The sequence below is a fragment of the Anabrus simplex genome, chromosome 2 (assembly GCF_040414725.1).
Source record: "Anabrus simplex isolate iqAnaSimp1 chromosome 2, ASM4041472v1, whole genome shotgun sequence".
In the NCBI taxonomy this organism is placed as follows: Eukaryota; Metazoa; Arthropoda; class Insecta; order Orthoptera; family Tettigoniidae; genus Anabrus; species Anabrus simplex.
The window spans coordinates 943,163,466-943,184,700 of record NC_090266.1 but is presented as its reverse complement, the minus strand read 5'-3'; the positions used below and the strand labels follow the sequence as shown (position 1 = coordinate 943,184,700).

Here is a 21,235-nt window from a genome sequence, read left to right as displayed (position 1 = left end):
ACCTGTAATGCCATGTCTTGGCGTTATCAATCTGGTAGAAATCGTCCTCCAGGTATTTGCCACACCCAAAACTTTCCATCAGATTGTCATGTCATGGTACAATGTCATTCAGTTATCCACTGTTCAGTAGAAAATTCATCTTCAAGACTTTTGACGGGAGAGTTCGTAACGTATCATCTCTCGAATGCAACCTTATAATATACCACGTAGCCATCTGGGTAGATGTATCATGGAGTTGTGGAAAGTTAGCAGCTAGTTGACTGAGATTCTCAATGCACTTGGCCCAAGGTAGTACGTTGTAAAATTTTGATTTACCATTTGAAGGAGGAGATGTGACATAATTGAAGTTTTATTCAAAGTTTGGACATATATGGAAAATAACAGCCAAAATTCTTTACATTCTATTAAAGGACACAATTTGCTTTACGTCGTACTGACACAGCTAGGTCCTTAGGTGACGATGGGACAGGAAAGGGCTAGGAGTGGGAAGAAAGTGACTGTAGACTGGATTAAGGTACAGCCCCAGCATTTTCCTGGTGTGAAAATAGGAAACCACGGAAAACTATCTTCAGGGCTGCCGACAGCGGGATTGGAACTCACTGTCTCCGGAATGCAAGCTAATAGCTACGTATCTCAAACCGCTTAGTCACTCGCTTCGTCACTCTATTGTCACACTCACCCATAGTTAACTGTTACAATTTATAATCAGAAACTTAGCAAAACAGAAATAAATAGGGCACCCTAGATGATGAACATGATGGAGCCAATGCCGGTTCACTTTAGAAACACATAAATTTTGGAATTCCGTAATCTGGTCTGAGTACATGTTGAAATAGAAGTAGCTGACTATATCTGAGGTAGAATAATGTTAGTATTATTGGTTTTACATCCAACTAACTATTTTTATGGCGTTTAGAGTCACAGAGATGCTGGAATTTTGTCCCGTAAGAGTTCTTTAACGTGCCAGTAGGTGTACCAACACGAGGCTGTTGTATTTGAGCACCTTCAAATACCACCGGACTGAGGCGGGATCAAACAAGTCAACTTGAGCTCAGAAGGGCAGCGTTCTACTGTCTGAGTTATTCAGGCCGGCTCTGAAGTGAATAGGCAACACGTTACTCGACGTAGACATGATATTACTATGGCCAAAATTGACATGATAAACCTTCATAACGTGAAATCTTTAGATTAAAATTCTGGATTTGTACTTAATACTGAATACCCGTAAAATCCATACCCAGAAGAGCAAAGCCACCTGTGTAAAGGCCATCAAGACCCTTAGTCGAGGAAAATTTAAAGGATTCCACTATCCGTAATCTTGGCATTAATTGGGATAGAGTGGTTAGTTCTATACCCAGCCACATTTGTCCCCAGGTACACATTTTTGGTTTAGGCTATGTAACTCTCAGGAAGTGGAAGTCTTGATTCAAATGTTTTTATGTATGTAACTCTCAGGAAGTGGAAAGCTTGATTCTAAGGTTTTTATCTTCTAGACGGGAATTGAACCTACGTCCTTTCGGGTGAATCGGGCACACCTTTACCTCCCCAGCTAAGACCCCTCCCATCCTCAGAAGCACCTTTGATATTACCTTGGAAGAGCACAACAGCATTGTTCAATAGTTAAGAATAAAGAAAAACGCGTCCGAAAGGCGTCGAAAAATCAATAGAACTTTTCGATTGACTGAGGACCAAAGTCTCGTGATTTAATCCCGAAACAATTCATCAGATTAGAAGAGAGAGAGAGAGAGAGAGAGGCGGGGGAAGAGAGAAATACATATTTAAGAAAGGGTATACTATCAGTGATTTCTGTAGGAATTCTTTCCACATTTGGTGAGATTCACTCGTCCATGAAATGTTACCAAGGGACTTAGCACAAGTTATGATCGTGATTGCGATAAGTTATGATTTATGTGAACGGGAACAACACAAAACATGTAACATAGTCAATTTCGTTGTAAGTTGGGATTATTTGATGTTTCATTCGCAAGGGACTACGCCTAATATCATATCATATCATATCATATCATATCATATCATATCATATCATATCATATCATATCATATCATATCATATCATATCATATCATATCATATCATATCATATCATATCATATCATATCATATCATATCATATCATATCATATCATATCATATCATATCATATCATATCATATCATATCATATCATATCATATCATATCATATCATATCATATCATATCATATCATATCATATCATATCATATCATATCATGTCATGTCATGTCATGTCATGTCATAACTACAATCCATTTAGACATAGCAACATCTCGACGCGATATGATTGAATGTGTATGTCTGCTATGTCTGCTATCGTCCATGTAGACCTCATTCATAGTTGTGTGACGAAATTGTCAGAGTGACATCTAGGGTTACCAGCACTGAATAAAATAAACCTAGACGTTCCACAGGGTCTTTACAACCATATCAATCCTAACGGGAGCAACCAATTGCGAAAACTAGACGTAACGTTAATGGTTTGAATTACAGTCTGTGAACGATTGCGCAGCGAAACGAATCCATTAAATCACTGCGCCCTTTGAATCTCGCTAATATCGTGAGCGTAATCGTTAGTTGTTACAAACACAAGATACGATCTGCTGAACTGAACAAACAGAGGAGAAATGCAGCGGAATGCATAACCAATGTGACTGATGACACTGTTAGTTAAACTTTGAAATACACAATAGAGTTACCAAAGAAATTCAATTTTAATGCTTGAGATTTATATTGAAAACGATAACACGTAAATGACCACACCGTAGCTTAGCTTTACTTTTAGAATACCATCTTAATGTATTAGCAACATTATTTGCATAAAACAAATGGATAAACCTCGAAAATGCAATACACTACATTGAAGAATGTGAAGACGCAGAAGAAGAGCAGTTGAAACAAAATGGTGACCATGCAAATGTCAATTCAGAATCTGATGAAGTGACGGAAATCAGTCATCGAGATATCTGTCAAGTCCAGAGAAAAGACAATCACACAATCAACCAGGGATTGAATTTGATTGCTGATGTGTATAACACAGTGTTTCTCTCTTCGCAGATTTCTTTAGGAACATCTGGACTATTAACTAGATTTGAAGATTTCGAAGGCAGATCAGAGAGGTTTTGAGACACCGCTGGAACTGATATTTGACGTTGAAAAGCAGTGTAATTCCGAAGAGTGACTTCAGTAAACGTTAATACAGTGCACTTACCGTGATGAGGAACTCTGTTTCTGACGTTTTTATACTCTGTGGTCGTTTCCTTTGTTTCCACTAGTGTCCGACACAGATGGATCTTACGGCGACGACGGGATAGGAAAGGGAAGGAAGCGACCGTGGCCTTAATTAAGGTACAGCCCCAGCATTTCCTTGGTGTGCAAATGGGAAACCATGGAAGACCCTCTTCAGGACGGCCGACAATGGGGTTGGAACCCGCTTTCTCCCGAATGTAAGCTGATAGCTTAGTGACACAAACCACGTGACCACTTGCTCGGTCTGTGATCGTTAGCATCCTCATAAACTGTTATCAAGAGCCACTAGCAACCCATTTTTAACTGAGTGATTAAACCGGTATATAGAGTGCAACGTAACTGACGATGACACGTACTGAGACTACAACTTACTTGCAACTGTGATAGAAACCTGCGCCAACTCCCGTTTTAGTACTACAAGTGTATAAGCCGTAACTGTTCAGATCATCAAAGATGATGTTATCAATCCTGTGAGTTCATGACCTACGTGGACATAAATTCGGCTCTTTGTGAATGTCTTCCTCTTGGGCTGTTCACATCTATTATTGATCTATACTGTACACCAACATTGCATGGAGGTTTCATATCTGTCTTAATCATCTCCTTGACACCTTTCACCTTTCATGGGCGTGGTATTATCAATCATACGAACAAAATAACTGTTTTTGTCTGGAGTGTCTTGATTTCTTTTAACGTTTCGTTACGTTCCTCCTTCCCCAACTCATGAAACAATTCCTCCACTAGTGTCCGATCACTACGTACGAAACAAACATTTCCAACATGTAGATTGAGTACAATCCACTATAATGAATAATTATCCTTTAGGAAGTACGGTATTACAGGGCGAGTTGACCGCGCGGCTGTGAGCTTGCATTCGGGAGATACTGGATTCGAACCCCACTGTTGGCAGCCCTGAAGATGGTTTTCTGTGGTTTCCCATTTTCACATCAGGCAAATGCTGGGGCTGTGCCACGGCCTCTTTCTTCCCTCTCCTAGCCCTATCCTATGCCATTGTCGCCATAAAACCTATCTGTGTCGGTGCGACGTAAAAAAACATGTACAAAAGAATTACGGTATTTGTTATACGGCTTTACTTTCAACAGAAGCGAGTGATCTGCACTTGGCTGTAAGATTGGCTTGATGTGGTATTGAAGCAATACTTGCCTCAGCAAGGAGAATAATATACTTCGTTATATGGTTTGAGTACAAAGTTGATCAGCTTATTTATTTCTTGCAGTTCCGTCATAAGTTGGTGGGTGTTGCTGAAAACATTAATGTGATACTTCAGAATTCTGACATAGAGTGACTAACTGGATATTTAATTATTTTATCCATAATTGTAATTACAGTCAATTAAACATTTCTTGTATGGAACAAGATAGAAATATACTGTATATTGTCGTCATATTATTACAAGCACGCAAGCCTTGTGGCCTAAGGGCATTTGGTAGCCCCAGGTTCAACTCCCGGATACTCCAACCAAAACCAAACCTCATGGTGCAACAGCCTCCGAAGGCCCATGGCCTACCAAGTGACCGCTGCTCAGCCCGAAGGCCTGCAGGTTACGAGCTGTCGTGTGGTCAGCAGGACGGATCCTCTCGGCCGTTATTCTTGGATTTCTAGACCGAGACTGTGATCTAACCGTCAGATAGCTCCTCACTTGTAATCACGTAGGCTGAGTGGACCTCGAATCAGCCCTCAGATGTAGGTAAAAATCACTGACCTGGCTGGGAATCAAACCCGGGTCCTCTGGGGCCAGGAACCCGGATACTTTAAGAATTATAATTCTGGACTGAAGCCCCGAGGAGGGTCTATTCAGACTTGTAAGGAAAACACAGGAGCGTTTTAATGTAAGGGAATCCAATAAGAAAATTAAGGACTTTGGCTGAGGAAATCGACATGCTGATCACGTATCACTCCAAAATTTGCAAGCTATCTGGTTATAAAGCAGTCGTCTTTGCAGGGCATGTCTACATGTGTCAAGGAATTTAGTTTTATATTACAAGACATACACCGAGGTTAGCTTAAAATATATCCGCTACCATTATTTAGTATGTATTAATAGCGGATAGTCATGTGCTCACGTGCCTTAAACCCCCATACAACACCCCACCTCACATCTAAGAAAGTTAACATTAACGTTATTTGTTTTACGCCCCGCTAACTATTTTTACGAACACCAGAGACTCCGATGTTCCGGAATTTTGTTCCCCAGGAGTTATCTTGTTTGCAAATAAATCTACTGAGACGAGGTTCGCGTATTTGAGTACTTTCAAATACCACCGGAATAAACAAGGATCGAACTCGCCAAGAAGCGCTCAGAAGTTCAGCCTTCTACCGTCTGAGCTACTCAACCTGGCAAGGAGTTAACTTATCATGGTACATTTAAATAATGTGAATTTGCCTGAGGAAAGTATTCGTGGTGCCTCACTGTATATTTTCACTAGTAATGACACTATAAATAGCAGATTAAATATAGGTATTCTTACATTTAAGTTTTTCTTTATAATCTGCTTTACGTCGCGCCGACACAGATAGGTCTTATGGCAACGATGGGATAGGAAAGGCCTAGGAGTGGGAAGGAAGCGGTCGTGGCCTTAATTAAGTACAGCCCCAGCATTTGCCTGGTGTGAAAATGGGAAACCACGGAAAACCATCTTCAGGGCTGGAGACAGTGGAGTTCGAATCCACTATCTCCCGGATGCAAGTTCACAACTGCGCGCCCCTAACCACACCGCCAACTCGACCGCCCTCACCCTCCATCTCTACGCCACTACTACGAGCTATGCACATTCCGGAGAAAACCTATTGTATTATATCCGCTAAGTGCAACAACACATATTTCATATTGAGCCCCAGTGATGTTATTCTAGGGAGCACAAAGTTTAACCATTTAAGTTAAGAAGAAATATTCAGATACTCTAAAGAAGAAGAAAGCCATCATGGTACAGTCCCCGAATGAAACTTGAGGAGTGGGATGTAAGACCCACTTAACTCAACAGCCTACTAAGGTCTTGGTCTGCCAAGACGACTATTCAGATACTGGAGTGCGTATATTGTGTTATGTTGTGTTATGTTGTGACCGTCACTGATTGACTTTCTTTATCTGGTCCACTGCCTCGTGTACCTGACAGCTCCTCAGTTGGTTTTCACGAGGCTAAGTGAACCCTGTTCCAGCCCCTAGCCCAGAATTGATATCCCTGGCTGACCGGGAGTAGAACTCGAGGCCTCTAACTACAGGTGCGTCCAGCCTTGTATCAGATCACCGTATCTGCATCATGATCTGCCTTGTGAAAACAGAGTTCTGTATCAAGATAGTGTATGAAATAGGATACAATGATCGGCTCGGCGATGTTCCCACCGAGAGTCGCTCTTTTGTCGTCACATCAAAGGGAAGATACGTGATGGAGATACGGACAGTGTGGACGGAGCGTTTCCCCGATCGGCACGTCGTATCATCGCCTCGTGTGCTGCGCATGGTCCGAGTCCTCGTCACTGTAACCTTCACCCCTACCCTATTCACCATCCTTCAGGCTTCGTTCAGTTTCGATTTGAAGAAATATGTATTCGGAGTGGTCCAGGGAAAAAGTTCAACAATTGATAAGTTATTATTGATAAAAGACCATTTTGTGGGACCCAAAGGTTCCGCAACATTGTAATAGGTTGAAAAAGAATGACGCATGGGAGGACATCGCGAATGACGTAATATTAAAGTCTTTGTTGGAAACCCTATCGAATGGTGCAAAAAAGTATCTCTTCGTGGCTATTAAATGAGCTGGCAGCACGGTAGCTGGAGTGTCACTATATTGGAGCAAACACTCAACTGACGATACAAGACCGAAGGGTGGAAAGCTGACAGATAGTCATAGGTGATACAGATACGTAACACAGATCGGGCAGCCTTGTAAAGAGACGGCTGTATCATGATCGAGTATAAATTCGTGATACAGATACAGTGATCTGGTGCAAATGTGGACGCACCTTAAGAGGCAGGCACACTGCACTACACTACAGCGCCGGCAGAGTGTAAGGGCATCTAATATTCCAAACCTCAGAACTAAATCGGATATACACTGACTGACAGAGCAAATGCAACACCAAGAAGGAGTGGTTCGAAAGGGATGAAAGTTGGGGAAAAAACAGAGACGGCACGGACGAATAATTGATGTTTATTTCAAACCGATATGCAGGTTACACAATGCGCGCGGCATCGACTCAGTAGGATGTAGGACCACCGCGAGCGGCGATGCACGCAGAAACACGTCGAGGTACAGAGTCAATAAGAGTGCGGATGGTGTCCTGAGGGATGGTTCTCCATTCTCTGTCAACCATTTGCCACAGTTGGTCGTCCGTACGAGGCTGGGGCAGAGTTTGCAAACGGCGTCCAATGAGATCCCACACGTGTTCGATTGGTGAGAGATCCGGAGAGTACGCTGGCCACGGAAGCATCTGTACACCTCGTAGAGCCTGTTGGGAGATGCGAGCAGTGTGTGGGCGGGCATTATCCTGCTGAAACAGAGCATTGGGCAGCCCCTGAAGGTACGGGAGTGCCACCGGCCGCAGCACATGCTGCACGTAGCGGTGGGCATTTAACGTGCCTTGAATACGCACTAGAGGTGACGTGGAATCATACGCAATAGCGCCCCAAACCATGATGCCGCGTTGTCTAGCGGTAGGGCGCTCCACAGTTACTGCCGGATTTGACCTTTCTCCACGCCGACGCCACACTCGTCTGCGGTGACTATCACTGACAGAACAGAAGCGTGACTCATCGGAGAACACGACGTTCCGCCATTCCCTCATCCAAGTCGCTCTAGCCCGGCACCATGCCAGGCGTGCACGTCTATGCTGTGGAGTCAATGGTAGTCTTCTGAGCGGGCGCCGGGAGTGCAGGCCTCCTTCAACCAATCGACGGGAAATTGTTCTGGTCGATATTGGAACAGCCAGGGTGTCTTGCACATGCTGAAGAATGGCGGTTGACGTGGCGTGCGGGGCTGCCACCGCTTGGTGGCGGATGCGCCGATCCTCGCGTGCTGACGTCACTCGGGCTGCGCCTATACCCCTCGCACGTGCCACATGTCCCTGCGCCAACCATCTTCGCCACAGGCGCTGCACCGTGGACACATCCCTATGGGTATCGGCTGCGATTTGACGAAGCGACCAACATGCCCTTCTCAGCCCGATCACCATACCTCTCGTAAAGTCGTCTGTCTGTTGGAAATGCCTCCGTTGACGGCGGCCTGGCACTCTTAGCTATACACGTGTCCTGTGGCACACGACAACACGTTCTACAATGACTGTCGGCTGAGAAATCACGGTACGAAGTGGGCCATTCGCCAACGCCGTGTCCCATTTATCGTTCGCTACGTGCGCAGCACAGCGGCGCATTTCACATCATGAGAATACCTCAGTGACGTCAGTCTACCCTGCAATTGGCATAAAGTTCTGACCACTCCTTCTTGGTGTTGCATTTGCTCTGTCAGTCAGTGTAATCCAATCTATGCTCAGTCGTCTTTGGCTCCAAGGTCGTGCTTGTCCAGAAGTGGAAGTCTCGAGTCTACATTTCTTGACTTCTTAACAGGGAACTGATTTCACGCCTTCTATGTGAAACAAACACGCTTTCAAGGCCTCCGTTAGACAGTCCCATTTACGTACTCTACCATATTTAATTCCTATGGATTCTGTATGATTCTATATTTCTCTCTCGCCACTTCATTTTTTGTTCTTTCTTTGCTATTTGCTTTACGTCGCACCGACACAGATACGTCTTACGGCGGCGATGGGATAGGAAAGGCCTAGGAATTGGAAGGAAGCGGCCGTGGCCTTAATTAAGGTACAGCCCTGGCATTTGCCTGGTGTGAAAATGGGAAACCACGGAAAACCATCTTCAGGGCTGCCGACAGTGCGGCTCGAACCCACTATCTCCCGATTACTGGATACTGGCCGATCTTAAGCGACTGCAGCTCTCGAGCTCGGTCGCTACTTTATTTTCCGTAAGAATAGAGATATAAGTTGCCCATATTGAGTACACAGTCGACATTGTCATTTATGATAGATCGACGTAAACAAATACAGGGCCACCTGCCTGCTATAGAGCGGGAGGTTGGACAAGTTATTTCGTAACTAACATGGTTCCACTGCTTTTGCAAGTCAATAGGGATCGAAGTGTTGGTATATGGGGAGCACATATGCCTCCAGACTACTACAAAAATATTTTCATTCCTCCCCGGAAGGGGGACGCGGGCCTCCTTGACGGTGACGCGGTCTCTCAGGCCGGAAGATTTGTTACCGTGAAGGAGATGCTCGGAGAAGGTGAGGTGGGGGGTGGCGGCCGTGGTCTAGACTAGGAACTGTCCCGGCATTCGCCTTAGTGCAAGAGAATGGAAAAGCACAGGAAACCATTCTTAGGACAGCTGACGGTTGAGGCCAGTCGTGAGGTCCAGCCCTGTCCCGGTTCCAGAATGTAGTGGCGCAGAGCCACGGTAGAGCCATGGCCACCACTCCTCTGCTCGGTTGGTCGTCAGAATACAGACCTTTTGGACCACGGTCCAGCCATGGCCACTTTATGGGCCGAGACCCACTCTGCATCTACCGGCCGCCTTCAGAGCAATATTCGCATGACTTATTCACTGCTATGCAAACGCTATCTATATATATAAAAGAACTTGTCCTGACTGACTGACTGACTGACTGACTGATTCATCATCGCCGAGCCAAAACTACTGGACATAAAGAAATGAAATTTTGGAGATACGTTCATATTAAGATGTAGGTGCTCGCTAAGAGAGGATTTTTGGATATTCCTTCGCTAAGGGGGTGAAAAGCGGGGTTAAATTTTAAAATGAGTGTCTCTATATCTCAAAACATTAAATGTTTACAGACGTAAAAATTGGTATTTAGAATCTTCTTTTAAAATAAGGAAACACGTATTTTTTTGTTTTCAGAAAATCCCAATAGGAGGGGTGAAAAGGGTGAAAATGGGGAAAAATGGGTTGAATGCCTTTAATCAGGATACCGGTACGTACATCTCAGAAACTGAAGATATTACAGACCTGAAAATTGGTACTTTTGATCTCTTTTAAAAATAAAGAAGCACGTATTCTTTTGTTTTTGGAAAATCCAATTAATGGGAGGGTGAAAAGGGGATGAATTTTTAAAATGAGTGAATCTATATCTCCAAACTTTTGAAGTTTGCAGATGTAAAAATTGGCATTTAGAATCTTCATTAAAAATAAAGAAACACGTATTTTTTCGTTTTCGGAAAATCGCAATAGGAGTGAAAAGGGATGAAAAAAGGATTAAATGCCTTAAATGAGGCTACTTATATCTCAGAAACTGAAGATATTACAGACCTGAAAATTGGTGTTTGGGATCTCCTTTAAAAATAAAGAAACACGTATTATTTTGTTTCTGGAAAATCCAATTAAGAGGGGGGTAAAAGGGGGTAATATTTTAAAATGAGTGTATCTATATCTCAAAACTTTTAAGGGTTATAGATGTGAAAATTGGTATTTAGAATCTCCTTTAAAAATAAAGAAACATGTATATTTTGTTTTTGGAAAATCCTAATAGGAAGGGTGGAAAAGTTTGAAAAAGTTGTCCAATGCCTTTAATGAGGATACATATATCTCAGAAACGAAAGATATTACAGAACTGAAAATTTGTATATGGGATCTCCTTTATAAATAAAGAAACACGCATTTTTTAGTTTTTGGAAAATCCAATTAATGGCGGTTAAACAGGAGTGACAAATAAATTTTATTAAAGACTATATCTACAGAATATCTTGGAAACGTAAAATGTTACAGACGTAAAAAGTGGGTGTTTGGAATCTCCTGTAAATGTAAAGAAACATAGGTGATTTGTTTTTGGAAACTCCACTTAAGGGGAACTCAAAAGGGGAGAAATTTTAAAATGAGAATTTTTACAGTATATCTAAAAAAACTTAGCATGTTAGAGAAGTTAAAAATGGTATTTTTTATCTCTATTAAACATAAAGAAACGTGTATTTTAAGTTTTCGGAAATCCCACTTTTGTGGAGGGGGTTAAATGTGACTGAAAATGGTGTTGAATTCTTTTAATTAGGCTACTGATATCTCAAAAATGAAGATGTTACAGACGTGAAATTTGATATTTGCAATCTGCTTTAAAAATAAAGGAACACGTATTCTCGGAAAATCCAATGAAGGGGGGGAGGGGGTGAAATAATTGAAAATTTAGTTGACTTAATTGTATGAGAATACATACATCTAATAAAAACTAAAGCTGTTACAGAGGTGAAAATTCGTATTTGGATCTCCTTTAAAAACAAAGAAAAACGCGTTTTTGGGAGGAAACCATCTTGGAGGGTGGGAGTGTAAAGGAGTTGAATTCCTTTTATGAGGACACATAAATCAAAAACTGAAGAAGTTAGAGTCGTGATAATTAGCATTTAGAAGATCCTTTACTATTAAAGAAACAAGTAATTTTTGCGGGAATATTCACTTAGTGGGGGGGGGGGGGAGTAGTGTGAAATGAAGTGAAAAAAATCAATTATTCTTATGGGGATACTTATATCTCAAAACTGAAGGTAATAGACGTGAACATTGGTGTTTGGAATCTCCTTTAAACATAAAGAAACAAGCCTTCTTTTAATTTTTTTTTGTGGGGGGGGGGGGGTGGCGGTAAATAAATTTAACGGTAGTGGGGTGTAGAAGGAGGTGAGACCAATTGATTTTACTGTTCTTAATGTACTTATAAGGATCCTCCGTTGCTCAGGCGGCAGCGCGCCGGCCTCTCACAGCTGGGTTCCGTGGTTCAAATTCCGGTCACTACTTGTGTCATTCGTGCTGGACAAAACGGAGGCGGGACAGGTTTTTCTCCGGATACTCCGGTTTTCCCTGTCATCAGCCATTACAGCAACGCATAATAATCATAATAATAATAATGTTCCGGACTGTCGTCAGTTGTGCGGACTGCGCTGGAAACGGCTCCTGGACTGGTAATGACTAAGAATGCAGTCCGGCCGTGGGTTTAGTGCCGCCAAGGCACCCAATATGACACCACGCCGGTTCTCCTGAAGGATTTTATCCATATTAAAAATGATTATAGGAAAATATGGCAAAGATTTAGGGACCCAACTGACCGGGAGGAATACCTGAGCCTAGCCCGGGTAGTACGAAATCGATTGCTGGAAAGGAAGATTGAAAATGGGAGGAAACATGCCGTAATCTAATAGAAAACGAGTCAGATCGGGAATTTTGGTGGATTCTCGCCGAAAACGAGTCAGATCACGAATTTCGGTGGATTATATATCTAAAACAATAAGCATTCAATTATAAATTTCAGTATAATACCGTAGCGAAGCACGGGTATCTTGCTAGTCTATATATATAAAGTAGCTAATCCTGACTGACTGACTGACTGACTGACTGACTGACTGACTGACTGATTCATCATCGCCGAGCCAAAACTACTCGACATAAAGAAATGAAATTTTGGGGATATATTCATATTAAAATGTAGGTGCTCGCTAAGAGAGGATTTTTGGATATTCCGTCGCTAAGGGGGTGAAAAGGGGGGTGAAATTTTAAAATGAGTGTGTCTATATATCAAAACTTTAAAAGTTTACAGATGTGAAAATTGGTATTTAGAATCTTCTTTAAAAATAAGGAAACACGTATTTTTTTGTTTTCAGAAAATCCCAATAGGAGGGGTGAAAAAGGGTGAAAAACGGGTTGAATGCCTTTAATCAGGATACCGGTACTTATATCTCAGAAACTGAAGATATTACAGACCTCAAAACTGGTACTTTTGATCTCTTTCAAAAATAAAGAAACACGTATTTTTTGTTTTTGGAAAATCCAATTAATGCGAGGGTGAAAAGGGGGGTGAATTTTTGAAATGAGTGCATCTATATCTCAAAAGTTTTAAAGTTTAGAGATTTAAAAATTGGTATTTAGAATCTTCATTAATAATAAACGAACACGTACTTTTTGTTTTCGAAAAATCCCAATAAGAGGGGAGAAAAGGGGTGAAAAAGGGGTAGAATGCCTTTAAAGAGAATACTTATATCTTAGAAACTGAAGATATTACAGACCTGAAAATTGGTGTTTGGGATCTCCTTTAAAAATAGAGAAACGCTTTTTGTTTTTGTTTTTAGAAAATCCAATTAATGGTGGGGGGTAAAAGGGGGATGATTTTTTTTTAATGAGTGTATCTATACCTCAAAACTTTTAAAGTTTATAGATGTAACATTGGTATTTAGAATGTCCTTTAAAAATAAAGAAACACGGATTTTTTGTTTTTGGAAAATCCAATTAATCGGAGGGTGAAAAGGGGGTGAATTTTTAAAATGAGTGAATCTATATCTCCAAACTTTTAAAGTTTGCAGATGTAAAAATTGGTATTTAGAATCTTCATTAAAAATAAAGAAGCACGTACTTTTTTGTTTTCGGAAAATCGCAATAGGAGGAGTGAAAAGGGGTGAAAAAGCGGTTGAATGCCTTTAATGAGGCTACTTATACCTTAGAAACTGAAGATATTACAGACCTGAAAATTTGTGTTTTGGATCTCCTTTAAAAGTAAAGAAACACGTATTTTTTTGTTTCTGGATAATCCAATTAAGAGGGGGTGAAATGGGGGAAATATTTTAAAATGAATGTATCCATATCTCAAAACTTTTAAAGGTTATAGATGTGAAAATTGGTATTTAGAATCTCCTTTAAAAATAAAGAAACACGTATATTTTGTTTTCGGAAAATCCTAATAGTAAGGGTGGAAAAGGTTGAAAAACGGGTCGAATGCCTTTCATGAGTCTACTTATATTTCAAAACCTGAAGATATTACAGACCTGAAAATTGGTGTTTGGGGCCTCATTTAAAAATAAAGAAATGCGTATTTTTTGTTTTTGGAAAATCCAATTAATGGGGGGTGAAAAGGGGGTGATTTTTTAAAATGAGTGTATCTATATCTCAAAACTTTATAGTTTATAGACGTAAAAATTGGTATTTAGAATCTCCTTTAAAAATAAAGAAACACGTATTCTTTTGTTTTCGGAAAATCCCAATAGGAAGGGTGTAAAAGGGTGAGTAATGGGTTGAATGCCTTTAATGAGGATACTTATATTTCAGAACCTGAAGATATTGCAGACCTGAAGATTGGTATTTGGGATCTACTTTAAAAGTAAAGAAACACGAATATTTTTCGTTTTTGGAAAATCCAAATATTGGGGGGTGAAAAGGGGGTGGTGAATTTTTTAAAATGAGTGTGTCTACATCTTAAAACTTTAAAATTTACAGATGTAAAATTGGTACTTAGAATCTCCTCTAAAAATAAAGGAACACGTACTTTTTGTTTCCTTAAATCCCAATAGGACGGGTTTAAAAGGGTGAAAAATGGGTTGAATGCCTTTAATGAGGATACATATATCTCAGAAACGAAAGATATTACAGAACTGAAAATTTGTACATGGGATCTCCTTTAAAATAAAGAAACACGTATTTTTTAGTTTTTGGAAAATCCAATTAATGGCGGTTAAACAGGAGTGACAAAATGGGGTGAATTTTTTGAAAGACTATATATACAGAATATCTTGGAAACGTAAAATGTTACAGACGTAAAAAGTGGGTGTTTGGAATCTCCTGTAAATGTAAAGAAACATAGGTGATTTGTTTTGGGAAACTCCACTTAATGGGAACTCAAAAGGGGTGAAATTTTAAAATGAGAATTTTTACGGTATATCTGAAAAAAAAACTTAACATGTTACAGAAGTGAAAAATGGTATTTTTTAATCTCTATTAAACATAAAGAAACGCGTATTTTTAGTTTTCGGAAATACCACTTGGGTGTAGCGGTGGGGGGGTAAAAGTGACTGAAAATGGTGTTGAATTCTTTTAATTAGGCTACTGATATCTCAAAAATGAAGATGTTACAGACGTGAAATTTGATATTTGAAATCTGCTTTAAAAGTAAAGAAACACGTATTGTCGGAAAATCCAATGAAGGGGGGGGGGTGAAGGAATTGAAAAATTAATTGACTTAATTGTATGAGAATACATACATATAATAAAAACTAAAGTTGTTACAGACGTGATAATTCGTATTTGGATCTCCTTTAAAAACAAAGAAAAACGCGTTTTGGGAGGGGGAAACCATCTTCTTTTTTTTTCTAGTTGCTTTACGTCGCACCGACTCAGATAGGTCTTATGGCGACGATGGAAACCATCTTGGAGGGCGGGAGTGTAAAGGAGTTGAATTCATTTTGTGAGGACACATAAATCAAAAGCTGAAGAATTTTGAGTCGTGATAATTGGTATTTAGAAGATCCTTTACTATTAAAGAAACAAGTATTTTTTTCCCGGGAAAATTCACTTGGGGAGGGGGGAAGTAGTGTGAAATGAAGCGAAAAAAGTAAATTATTTTTATGGGGATATTTATATCTCAAAGCTGAAGGTTATAGACGTGAACATTGGTGTTTGGAATCTCCCTTAAACATAAAGAAACAAGCCTTTTTTTTAATTTTTCTTGGGGGGGGGGGAGGTGGCGGTAAATAAACTTAACGGCGGAAGGGTGTAGAAGGAGGTGAGACCAATTGATTTTACTGTTATTAATGTACTTATAAGGAACCTCCGTTGCTCAGGCGGCAGCGCGCCGGCCTCTCACAGCTGGGTTCCGTGGTTCAAATCCCGGTCACTTCATGTGTCATTCGTGCTGTACAAAACGGAGGCGGGACAGGTTTTTCTCCGGATTCTCCGGTTTTCCCTGTCTTCAGCCATTCCAGCAACACATAATAATAATAATAATAATAATAATAATGTTCCGGACCGTCGTCAAATGTGCGGACCGCGCTGGAAACGGCTCCTGGACGGGTAATGACTAAGAATGCAGCCCGGCCGCGGGTTCAGTGCCGCCAAGGCACCGAACATGACACCACGCCGGATCTCCTAAAGGATTTTATCCATATTAAAAATGATTATAGGAAAAGATGGCACAGATTTACGGACCCAACTGACCGGGAGGAATACCTGAGCCTAACCCGGGAAGTACGAAATCGATTGCTGAAAAGGAAGATTGAAAAATGGGAGGAAACGTGCCGTAAAATAATAGAAAACGAGTCAGATCGGGAATTTTGGTGGATTCTCGCAGAAAACGAGCCAGATCGCGAATTTCGGAGGATTATATATCTAAAACAATAAGTATTCAATTATAAATTTCAGTATAATACCGTAGCGGAGCACGGGTATCTTGCTAGTATTATATAAAGTATTTTGTATCAAAAATAATGTATTGTTTTATTTCATGTTGACTGAAATCATATTGTTTATTATTTCATCCTATTATTTTTTCGGTGTAATCTGCTGCCCGATGTAAATGATTACACTTGGAAAGACCGTATTCTGATTGGCTCCCGGCTCTGCAGTGTTGTTCTTATGAAATATAAGAAGTATTTTAACTTAATTAAATTAATTTTAGAATATTATACTTATATTTTAACGTTAATTAGTAAATTTTGTGAGAGAGATTTTTCCGTATGGCAAATATTGCACGAAGTCTAACTGAGCGTACGGTCATGTTTAATTAATTATAGGGTAATTGTGAAAGACATCGATTCGTTACGGCTGAATTCACCCGAGTGTCAGGAAGTAGTGTTAACCAGCACAGCACTAACTTTTAGGTTCAGGGACTTACATGTCTTTGTAGGACTTGTTCATATAATAGCTGAGAAGTGGCAGGAGTGTTTCGACCGTGTGGTGAACTCTGGGAGCTAGGCGGGATTACGGACTCTGTGGATGACCAGTTCATAATTAGTACGAACGCTTTATCGTCGTCACGTGTAGGCGAGGACTCTGACACGTATGTGGAGCGAATTGACCCGCTGTCGGAATACAACTAATGAGAATACTTAAGTACAACGTACATTGAGTGTACTGTTTATTTGAGTCATTTCTGTCTATTCCTGTGTTACTTTTTCTGATTTTTATTGGTAATAGATGTTCAGTCACTTGGATCATTGCGGTTTATTTCTACGAACGTAATATTGTAGGTTTGATCTCGACGGAATTGTCACTTTTTTACGAAGTTTGTTTGTTTTCATTTTGCAAGCGTGCGAATAGTACATGGTCGAATGAATATCATGATTTTCACACAATGTAGGTTATACTTCATAATGGTTTAGGAGGCCTACTTTGGATTTAAATTAACTTCCCGTAGCAAGAATTTCTAGACAATCGGGGGGATACTCTGGCTTTGCTTACAATATCGGGCTGCAGGTTACACCGAGCAGACCATATAATTTGGAAGTCTTACACACACTAAAATATTAATAATAATTACATTGGTTTTACGTCCCACTAACTACTTTTACGGTTTTCGGAGACGCCGAGGTACCATACATTCAATTACCACCGAACTGAGCCGGGATCGAACCCGCCAACTTCAGCTCAGAAGGCCACACTCGACTGACTGAGCTTCTCATGTTTTACGGCCGGATGCTCTTCCTGTCGCCAACCTCACTGGAGGAGCTAATAAAGCTGAAATTAATGATGGTGAATGCAATTCTATAAGGATTGGAAGGAATCGGCTGTGGCCTATGAAGATAAAATATCCCGACATTTGCCTGGATTTGAAAATGGGAAATCACAAAAGAAAAGAAACACTCCCAGTAAAGCTGACGGTGGGTTTCGGAACCACTCGTCTCCCGAATGTAGAGTTCGGCTCCAGAACAGTAACGCGTTAACACACGCTGCCACTCCGATCGGTATCTTAATATAACTTATGCAAAATAAAATTAATCTAAATCTAGAAAAATATTGGACACTAATTTTCAATTTATTCTACATTGATTAACACGAGTTGTGTGTGCCCTTAAGCTAATAACATCATTTTGGGAATAATAATAATAATAATAATAATAATAATAATAATAATAATAATAATAATAATAATAAGGGAATACCATGGGATTGGGAGCCCCATGGGGCTTGTCTGAGCGGACCTTACGAAAGCATTCTACAAAGTATGTTTAGAATCAATCCTAAACGCCTTCCACGCATTCAATTTTGACAAGAGCACCATTGAATATATCCAAGCGATATAAGATAATGTGACGAGCCTGGAGTGCAGAGGAAGAAAATATCCACATGCAAATGACGTCAGTGGGATTAAGATTATCTGTGAAGCATGTAGTCGTACATGTTCATTAAACGTACTGCTTATTCTTGAAGAGTAATTGCCACCGATCGACGAAGAAAATTTCGTGACACCGAGCAAGTGGTAGAGTGGTTTGGGTAACACAGATGTCAGTTTGCATTCGGGAGATAGTGGGTTCGAACCCCACTATCGGCAGCGCTGAAGATGTTTTATCGTGGTTTCCCATTTTAACACCAGGCAAATGGTGGGGCTGTGCCTTAATTAAGGCCATGGTCGCTTCCTTCCCACTCCTAGCCCTTTCCTATCCCATTGTCGCCACAAAACCCCTATCTGTGTCGGTGCGACGTAAAGCAAATTTCAAAAACGAAATTCGTGACGCTCATTATCCGAATATGAATGTCTGAGTTGCAAGACACTGTCACGTGAATACAACTTAAGTGAAGACACAGGTGGAGGTATACAGCTCCGTGTTCATGTTTCACGAAATGAGAAGCACTTAATAGCACCTAGCGGGATTTAAAATATAGGGAGCAGATCGCGGCATTTAATAAATCACAGACGTCTGGGAACTCTCCCATTGTCTGTGGCAGAGGGAAGACTAATGAACAGAACGTCGTGACCAAGAGCGCAGTGGTTAGACAGATACAGAGTAATACACAGCACCTAGTCAAGTAGTATAGCCTGTGCGTTCCTCAAATATAAAATATTTTTCAGCGACTCGATCATAATGAAAATAAAAGTCTGAAATTCACATAGTCCTAACAGTGGCTAGCTGCAGATTGGAACCGAGAGCCCTATTAGAGTTTCACCGGGGTCTTGAGACCTTAAGTGCCTTTAAATGTTTTATATTCTTCTGTGTATTTGATATTCCTCGTGTATCATAAAAACAGGTATTCTTGTTCCAAAATGTAATTATATTGTGTCTCGAATCTTTGGAAAGAGCTGTAAATGGATTATTATTGTTACCGGGGGTTTCCGTGGTTCAGAGAGAGGTGAATGAAGGTGTGGGCTTGAATGGGTCTATCTACAATATCAAAGATGATTTTAAAACTTTGAAGTAAAGGTTATATTTCTTTTCAGAAAAGCAAACTTAGCAATAGTGTATCAGGTACAATGACGATTTTGACATAAAAATAGAAAACCCCCAAATAGGGAATTTATAAGTTTTGAGCTTCAAGCTTCCAATTTACAAAATTTACAAACTCGCCAATGTAGCGTTTACCAGAGCACTTTGCTCCAACCGTTACGATTTGCAGCCTTCCAGAGGCACACCTCAATATTACATAAATACCAGAAAAGAGCTCACATGCTCTCTAAATTTAACCAAGGAAACTGCGCTCCCGATTTCTTACAGCCTACTCAAGGAAACATTACACAAAAATATTACAATTTCTGGCCTCTCTAGACCCAACCTACAATTTACATGGGCCTTCATGGAAAAGAAGAACAGGTTGAATTACTGGCCCGAACACAAAATGTATGGAGGCGTACACTTGCGCACCTAGAAAACCAAGAATAAAACGCTATTTGGGCTCACGGCCCGATGATACAGAGCCTAATCCCAAGCTACTGAGGTGACTAGAATGAAAGGTTAATTTAATGCATTACAGGAAAAGAAACAGTTACAATATCGTAGTCACCTCAAGGTAAATTGAGGGGGAGCTCGAGAGGGTAACGCATTCTCTATCCCCGATTTACAGTCTAAGACTTTATGAAATTTTACATGAAAAGGAAGGAGATTACATTTTAAAAAATCAAACGGTTACACAGTTAAAGCTTAGAACCATCCCCTCGGGTAAGTTGGCGCAGATAGCTACAAAGATAGAAAATTGGTGGCCATTACCTGGGCTGGTGTACTGCTTGCCGAAAAATGAGGCACCCCGCCTCCTGTCTTAACACACACACTCTCAGAAATTCGGCGATCTATAAGACAAGGTAGCTTGAAGAGCCGCAGCTTATATACACGAGGGGATGGTTCGAGAGGGTTCTGGACTAAATCCGGACACGCCCTCTCATTTTTATTGGCCGAACAAAAATCTACAAGAAGCCATTTATTGGCTGGAAAATAATAACAGAAAAATTCTGATTGGCCAGATTCAAAAGCTGCCTGAGTGAGAAGGAAGTGTTTCAAACCTTGAAATATTGAAATAAATTAAAGTTAGTTTAGTTGTGAATACCTATGAACACAAAACTTCTTTAAATCACTAATTATTCTAACTTGCACCAGAGTGTATTACCTCAGTTTTTGTAATGACATCTATGGAGAAAAGTTCAAACTTCTTAACGAAAACCAAAACAAAACAAATAAATCCAGTCAGTTTAGACAACTTCAAAATAACACATTACTCAATTATTCAGTGGTGACATCTTCTGGTCTATGTCCTCACTTCATGCATTAGTGGTTTCAAGTTTAGTTTGATAGATAGAGTTCCTTGAGGCGCTTCTTTTAAATGTGTGGTTTTGAGGTGTACGTTCCGGTACAATTATTATTATTATTATTATTATTATTATTATTATTATTATTATTATTATTATTATTATTATCATATCTCTTTCAAACAGTCCGCCTCATTGGCTGAATGTTCAACGTTGAAGCCTTCGGTTCAGAGGGTACCGGGTTCGTCTCTCGGCTGACTTGGGGATTTTAATCGCATCCGATTCCTTCTTCTGGCTCGGGGATTGGGTGTTTATGTTTGTCCCAAAACTGTCCTCTTCATATTCATACAACACAATACACTAGCAACCACCATAGAAACATGCAATAGCGATAACATCCCCCATATAGAGTTGGCATCAGAAAGGGCATCCAGCCGTAAAACAGGG

At 40.5% G+C, this 21,235-nt stretch overlaps 1 protein-coding gene across 1 annotated transcript in view; it reads left to right on the top strand.

Annotated features, from left to right (window-relative positions):
- Positions 1-21,235, top strand: part of LOC136863747 (MAM domain-containing glycosylphosphatidylinositol anchor protein 1) — a 141,681-nt gene that overhangs the window by 30,559 nt on the left and 89,887 nt on the right. The window lies entirely within an intron of this gene.